Source organism: Haliotis cracherodii, unplaced genomic scaffold (assembly GCF_022045235.1).
Source record: "Haliotis cracherodii isolate W230 unplaced genomic scaffold, xgHalCrac1.p SCAF_12, whole genome shotgun sequence".
Classification (NCBI taxonomy): domain Eukaryota; kingdom Metazoa; phylum Mollusca; class Gastropoda; order Lepetellida; family Haliotidae; genus Haliotis; species Haliotis cracherodii.
The window spans coordinates 19411374-19418964 of record NW_027266267.1 but is presented as its reverse complement, the minus strand read 5'-3'; positions in this window follow the sequence as shown (position 1 = coordinate 19418964).

Genomic DNA, 7591 nt, shown 5'->3' with positions numbered 1-7591 from the left:
GACATGTTTTACATTTTCAGATTCATTTTGACAAAATAATACACATATTTAAATCTATACTGTTAAAAAAAAGAAAAGCAAAGCATAGGTACATAGGAAAGGTGCAAGGTGAAGGTCAGCTACCATCAATAACGCGTTTGTCCCCTGTTGGAATCGATAGCGGCCTGACATATCCTGCCCATGGAAGAAAGGAGTATGCGAATCACATCCTGGTGAATGGTAGCCCACTCGGCCTGCAACGCAAAAGCCAACTGCTGCAACGTCTGGGGTTCTGGGTAACGTCGGCGTAGCCGTCTATCCAATTCATCCAACAGGGGCGGTCGGGTAGCCTAGTGGTTAAAGCGTTCGCTCGTCACGCCGAAGACCCGGGTTCGATTCCCAACATGGGTACAATGTGTGAAGCCCATTTCTGGTGTCCCCCGCCGTGGTCAGGGGAGAACATCAAAGTTGTTGTGGTGTAGACAGGCTCTTGTGATCCATGTTATATGCTCTCGAGCGTTGTCCTGCTGAAATACACCGTTGCCTTTGGCTGCAATTGGGAGGACGTGTTGCAGGAGATTTTCGTTGATATATCCTTGAGCCGTAAGATAACGTTATGCCCTGGATTTGGCAATGATGAGAGATAGCCGCCCACATCATAACGCTACCCCAACCAAACCTGTCCACTTCCTGTACGTAGTTCTCCACGACGTCTGTAGACCACTGCTCTTCCATCCCCTCGACGGAGGAGAAATCTTGATTCGTCGCTGAACCAGACATCTCTCCATCGCAGTTGAAGCCATACCCTGTTGTAGTCGTTGTTGACGATGTTGTCGACTCAGTATGACACGTCGACCAGGACGTCTTGCTCGTAGACCTGCTGCTCTTAAACGGTTTCTTTCGGTCTGGTCGGAGATTCGGCACAGTCTGGGTACTTTGGATACGATTGAGATGGTTGCAATCGTCCTTTCACGTATTTGGCTCAGTCGGATGTAGTGATCTTGGGCGGGGTTGGTTACTCTTGGTCGTCCCGTGTTGACCCATGTTGTTGAAACCGATCCCATAGACTTGTGATTGTTCTGGGCACTACATTGGAAACCCTGGTTACAGCTGATCGGGATTCCCTGCCTGCAAGCGACCTATGACGTTATTTCTTTGCACTTCTGTAAATCTTGGCATGTTGTTGAACTGTCACTGTTCGATTGACGCAGATGCCAGGCAATCAAAAACCCTGCACTTTAATACCGTTCATAGTGCTGCTGCGCGTGAAAGCTCCATGGTCCTTTTTTATACACTGGGTGCGTTTTTTTCCTTAATCGTACGTGTTTCCCGACCAATGGTTTGATGTCAATGTTTAGAGCATAATGATCCGGGACATTTGTCACTGACACTACAACACATTAAACCTCTTCATTTTGCACCTCTTGATCTACTAATTGTGCTTTTATGGCCCAAAATATCCGTTTTGCGTTTCTTTTTTTGAAGAGTATATTTTTCATCTATTGTAGTTGTGTTTTGGTGTATACTGTTTCAAGAATAAATATATAATGAAGGTTGAGCAACTTGGTTTCTTTTGTGCATGGTGAGTAATGTTTTTGCTCCTTGTGACTCGGTGTTTGAATTCGTAGAAAGTGCTCAGCTGCTGTCGGTGGAAAGGACAAAATCAGCATCTCACAAAATATGTTTAGGAGCTCAACTTTTATGTCCTAGCGTAAACGGATGTTCAATTAGTATTTTGGGTAAATAAACAAAGCAAACGATCTTTACTCTTTGGACACAAAAAATACCTTTGTTCCTAAAATTGGAAAGCAAAGGGGATTCTTTTTCAATGATTTTCAGAAAAAATCCTGAGAAATGAAATAGATGCTCCCTTATAAAACTTGGAACGACTGGCGACAAAATAGATTGAAACTTTGTCAGTGAGGGAGTTTACATACATCATCGCTGGTGCCACCTTGTTTCGCCTACAGTTCATTTCATTACAGTCAGTTCGACTACAGTGCTGGTGTTGTTTTGTTTTTTGTTTTACGCCGCATTCAGCAATATTCCAGCTATATGACAGCGGTCTGTAAATAATCGAGTCTAGACCAGACAATCCAGTGATTGACATCATGAGCATCGATCAACGCAATTGGGATACGATGACATGCATCAACCAAGTCAGCGAGCCTGACCACCCGATCCCGTTAGTCGCCTCTTACGACAAGCATAGTCCCCTTTTACAGCAAATCATGCGTTGCTGAAGACCTATTCTACCCCGAATCTTCACGGGTCCACGAATTTGGTGATACGATGACATGCATCAACCTCGACAGCGAGCCCGACTACCCGTCGCTTCTTACGACAAGCAAACTTCAAAGAGTAACGTTTACGAAGTCGATCTATAAACGTCACCTTTAGACGAATTTTGACGAATTTTGACCGGAACTACTTTACATGAGGAATACGAGTTGGACATTAAATTCGACCATGAATTTGGAAATTACTCGTTTCTGATTGGTCAACCAGGGACTATTAAATCACAATAAACCACCCTGGTTGAAACAGCTGGTTTGGCATCCGCATCCCCGCGAAAGCTAATATTCACTGAATAGTATTTTTTTTAGTCATTGTCGGTGGGCGTATTTTAATAATTATACCTTAAATTATAGGTTCCAAAATGCAAAGTTGCGGTTACTACAATATTCAAAGGATGTGTGGCAATACATTTCCTACAGAAAACACGATAGAAATCTGCAAAAAGAGCTTGGAATTTGGCGCTTTTCTATTTACGACTGTGACGTCATATTTTTTGCGTCATATGTTGAGTTCGGTTCAATTCAATTTAGCGCGGTTAATCTACAGGTAATAACCAAGCTTTACATTGTAGAAACCTATGATTGTGGGTTCGAATCCAGGTTCGAATCCTTGCATCACTTCGGACTTTCCTCCCACATTAAGCTGACACGCTGATATAACTGGAATACTGTTAAAAGCGGCGTTACACCCAACTCACTCACTCACTCACTTTACATTGAAAACACAGTACATTAATCTCCTAATTGCCCCTGTTGTCTCCCCTGCTTACCACGGCCTTTCAATGCCATTAAAATCAGATCTAAGTTCTCGCTGCCGCTAAACAAAGATCTGAGGACATCCCATTACGGGTCACGTCTGAACGACCTCTCGCGAACTTTGACCGACCACTGAAATGATTAACAAGAAGTCGACATCAGCCAGTTAGAAAGCAGCTTTCTCGAGCTTTACGACACTCGTTTCAACCTGGCGATTTCCATTTCAGACTCTGCTTGAAAAATATGTTGACACAGTTCTCCGTATAAATTTTGAAAACTAAACAAACGAACATTCCGGAATGTCTAATACATGGTTGAGATTACATGGCAGTGCTTCCCGCGTAGTGTGCAACGCCTCCTCCGTTCAAATGTCTATCCTATGGAAGCGAGAGATAGACCATGAGTAGTACGGCCCGTAACTGTCGTTCGGAATACCTCGTGTTAAGGTCTTCGAGGTTGCATGATTGGAAAACACATTCCGACTGTCACTTTCATGATCCGGTAAGCGACGCTTTGATTGGTCGTATGAAAGACGGTCTGGCGTGATCCGTAATGGGAAGTCTTCAGATCTCGCGATAGCGACATGTAACACCTGATTTAAATGAGATTGGACGTCCTTTGGGAACAACAATATAGGACATTAAATTATCATATCTTTTCCACACAAGGTTTCACTAATACACTTATTTAGACGTTTAAATTAATCTCTTCAACCCTCACTTTGAAGAAGATCATGTACACAGATACACTTCAAGTTTTTTCAATTGGGCGGGAAAAGCTGTTCTGTGATATCATCTACTCTCATTTTAGGCAAAGCAAAATTACTGATTTATACAGTTAGCGCATCGGTGTTTCGATTCATACCTCAATGAACCGAAAACAATCCACAATCAATTCTTGAAATGACCGACACAGTTTGACGTTCATACGTTTTTCACGAGACTGTATTCTTGTCGTGAACACTGACGGACTACTTCCACGTTCCTGGGAATCCCTTCCTCGAATACATACAAAAGCGTAAAATTGTTTGTGATCATTTAGAGTGAGTGAGTATGGTTTTACGCCGCCTTTAGCAATATTCCAGCAATATCACGGCGGGGTACACCAGAAATGGGCTTCACACATTGTACCCATGTCGGGAATGGAACCCGGGTCTTCGGCATGACGAGCGAACGCTTTAACCACTGGGCTACCCGACCGCCCCGTGATCATTTAGACCCATTCATCTTGAACTCGGTGGTTTAGTATGCATTGAGAAACGTCAGAGAGTTTGCATGATCGTTCACGAATATGCTCGCTACGACCCATCCTAGTGAAAGAAAAGTAGAAATGCACACCAACTTGGCCCTATCATAGTATCATCTAGGTCCGTGTCTTTGACTGACAGTGACAGTCTGCAGCATCTACGAATATACCTTAGTATCTATTGGACGCATCTTTATAATCTCCTTTCAGTGATCGGCCGTCTGACCAATGATAGGTAACACATGTAACCGCCACAGGCTCAGTATTTACAGACCCGTGAAGATCCGGGGTAGAATAGGTCTTCAACAACCAATGCTTGCCATAAAAGGCGACTTTGCTTGTCGCAAGAGGCAACTAAAGGGATCGGGTGGTCAGGCCCGCTGACTTGGTTGATGCATGTCATCGATCCAAATTGTGTGGATAGATGCTCATGATGTCAATCACTGGATTGTCTGGTCCAGACTCGAGTATTTAGAGACCGCCGTCATATAGCTGGAATATTGCTGAGTGCGGCGTTAAAAAAACAACAACAAAACGAACTATCATTATTAACTAATTCGGAAAAAGCTCCCGTCACGTTTAACGTGTCGGCCATTTTGACGTATTTTACTTGATGTACATGTATCACGACGCGCTGTCCTTGTGAATGACTTACTAAAGTAGACTCTAACAGACCTTTCTCATCCAATGATCATATTATAACTATTTTGTTCCGGAATGCAGCTGGTTGAATGGCTGTCAGCGGAAAGATTTAGTCACACGTATTAAATATGTTGTGTATAGATCTAGGTCTACATCCTTTGAGGTAAAATAATAATGATGTAATGAAATGTGTACGAATTGACGTTCACTTTGTGGGAGTTCATTGGAGTATGAATCTTCATTGTAAGTCAATTTTAATTAACTTGCACGGTTCAAAGCGTTTATACTCCAGTAAACCAACACAGTATGAACATCGTTTTTTAAATATTATTAGTTCCCATATATTATTATCAAATGACGTCACGATCACGTACAGTAAACTACGGTTATAACGAACTGAAAGGACCACTAATTTTAATTCGTAATAACCGTAGTTTGTAATAAGCATATATACAGCATATATGCAACTAATGGCCTGGACTAAAAAATAAGTTTGTTATATCGGTCAGTTCGTTATAAGCGTGTTCGTTATAAACAAAGTTTACTGTATTGTTCATCTGAAAGAGAATACCGTTGTCCACAGTCACCAAAGTAACTAGCTCTTGAGACAAAATATATATTTATAGGATTTTAATTTAAGTGTTATTGCAGTAAAATGATGTGTCATGTTTGATCAGTAAACAAGATAAAGAAAACATGCGACACGATTCCAGATTGTTTATGATGGAAATAAATAAGGGAGCACTTAGTTTCAGACGCAGTAAAATGATATTCCATCATGTGTTCCCAGCCTCATCTATCAAATACGCGTTTGAAACAATGCATACAAACAAATCTCAACATTTGATTCTGACATGTGTTGAAATTGAATGCGCGCCATTACTGGCAGCTAAGCTAATTTCCCTATACTGTTTATGCTCCCTTTATCGTTTCCATCAGTACAAACTAAAATCAAACGAAACTTGCAAAGCCCATCTTATTTACACATTTAGATGCTGTTACTTAAAATCATGGTTAACTGCATATATTTAAAAAACACTTCGCGATTTTACAGAAGTATATATATATATATATATATATATATATATATATATATATATATATATATATATATATTTAGAGAGAGAGAGAGAGAGAGAGAGAGAGAGAGAGAGAGAGAGAGAGAGAGAGAGAGAGAGAGACGTGTTTTATTCAGTCAAAAGTACAAACACAATGCCAAACTTAAGCATCTAGTTTTGAACAGTACACAGGTAAATGTATGAAGCTTACATACAAGTTCTTACAAGGGACATAGCTCAACATTATTATTACATGTTGAACACATAGTAAATAACAACAAGAATATAGTTATAGTAAGTAAACAGCAACACCTGTATGCTTACTTCGCATCTAAGATTTTATAATATTTACAAGGTCGTGTTTACATTCATACATTTTACTCGACCAGCCAACATGGACCGACGGTTCATCGTCAACTCAGCTCAATGGTTGTGTTTGCAACGTTATATCAACGTTGGTCCAACATTGTCAGGCAAAAGCCAACCATTGACCAACGTTGCTCTTATACTAACGAAGAAGTCAAAACAGGAAATAGTCAAAATAGGAACAAGTCAAAATAGAAAATAGTCATAATAGGAAATAGTCATAATAGGAAACAGTAAAAATAGGAAATAGTCATAATAGGAAATAGTCAAAATAGGAACTAATCATAATAGGAAATAGTCATAATAGGAAAAAGTAATAATAGGAAATAGTCATAATAGGAACTAGTCATAATAGGAAATAGTCAAAATAGGAACTAGTCATAATAGGAAATAGTCATAATAGGAAATAGTCATAATAGGAAAAAGTCAAAAGAGGAACTAGTCATAATAGGAACTAGTCATCATAGGAAATAGTCAAAATAGGAAATAGTCATTATAGGAAATAGTCAAAATAGGAAATAGTCTTAATAGGAAATAGTCAAAAGAGGAACTAGTCATAATAGGAAATAGTCAAAATAGGAACTAGTCACAATAGGAAATAGTCAAAATAGGAAATAGTCATCATAGGAAATAGTCAAAATAGGAAATAGTCATAATAGGAAATAGTCAAAAGAGGAACTAGTCATAATAGGAAATAGTCAAAAGAGGAACTAGTCATAATAGGAAATTGTCAAAATAGGAAATAGTCATCATAGGAAATAGTCAAAATAGGAACTAGGCATAATAGGAAAAAGTCAAAAGAGGAACTAGTCATAATAGGAAATAGTCAAAATAGGAACTAGTCATAATAGGAACTAGTCATAATAGGAAATAGTCAAAATAGGAAATAGTCAAAATAGGAACTAGTCATAATAGGAAAAAGTCAAAAGAGGAACTAGTCATAATAGGAAATAGTCAAAATAGGAAAAAGTCACAATAGGAAATAATAAAAATAGGAAAAAGTCATCAGTCAAAATAGGAAATAGTCATAATATAGGAAATAGTCAAAATAGGAAATAGTCATAATATAGGAAATAGTCAAAATAGGAAAAAGTCATCATAGGAAATAGTCACAATAGGAAAAAGTCAAAAGAGGAACTAGTCATAATAGGAAATAGTCATAATTGGAACAAATCTAAATGGGAAAAGGTCAAGGTGGAAAATAGTCTTAATGTGAAAAGATCATAGTGGAAAATAGTTACAATGTAA